The sequence below is a fragment of the Histoplasma capsulatum genome, genomic scaffold (genome assembly GCF_000149585.1).
Source record: "Histoplasma capsulatum NAm1 scaffold_2 genomic scaffold, whole genome shotgun sequence".
Taxonomy (NCBI): Eukaryota; Fungi; Ascomycota; class Eurotiomycetes; order Onygenales; family Ajellomycetaceae; genus Histoplasma; species Histoplasma mississippiense.
The window spans coordinates 2,081,860-2,082,823 of NW_001813981.1; positions in this window are offsets into that span (position 1 = coordinate 2,081,860).

The window sequence follows — 964 nt, forward strand, 5'->3', positions numbered from 1 at the left end:
CCACTCAATAATTTCTCATACTAAATTCTACATAATTTGATGCAGTTGATATTATTTTATTATCTCACATTTTCTGTTCTACACCTTCTGCAACCTTGAAATCTCTTGAATTTTGATTGAAATTTATATTCACTGCAGATGCAATCACTTTGATCATTCTGATCATTCTGAAATGAAAATATGATTTCTACAGATGATTTTCAATTCTTTAATACTTCTTTTAATTAAATTGATTGATTTCTTTATTAGATAGTATAAAAACAAATGTCAAGTAAAAGTGAGATATCTGTCAATGCATTTTTAGCAAACATTTCATCTTTAAAAAGTATTAAATTTAAATTTATGAAATTTTCACATCATTTTTCAACTATCAATTTGCTCAATATTGATCTGCAGAATTCATACACTCTATACTTTCTTTATATTTCAGAGTCTGATATTTAAAATATTGCCTGTTCTATCAATATCTATACAGAGATTTAAATATCAAAGAACTCAATCATCAATTTTTAAAATTGACAATCAATCACTTCTGCAGAAATCAAAGTATTTCTTAAACAGATTATCTATATAAGAGTACATAAATCTTCAGCAATTGAAGATTATTGAAATAAAAATGATACTCAGAAACCACTTCATTTATCAAGATTTTATCTGAGATAAAAACAATTTGAACAGTTCAAGAGATATATTCAGATATTCAATTTTTGCAGACTGAAATTTTTCTTCATACAGAAGCTAGAGTCTTTATACTTCAACTTTCATACAATATATTAAAAATATTACAATTCAGATTCAAATCATTATATTGATGAGATGGTGATTTGGTTCTTTAAACAATTCAAATACACAGTTAAAATGCCTCAGAAATCAATCAAGTAGAGATATAAAATCTTTAAATTAAAAGAACAGAGTTATTTTTGAATTTTTTTTCTTATTTTATAATAATCTCTGTATAAGTGCA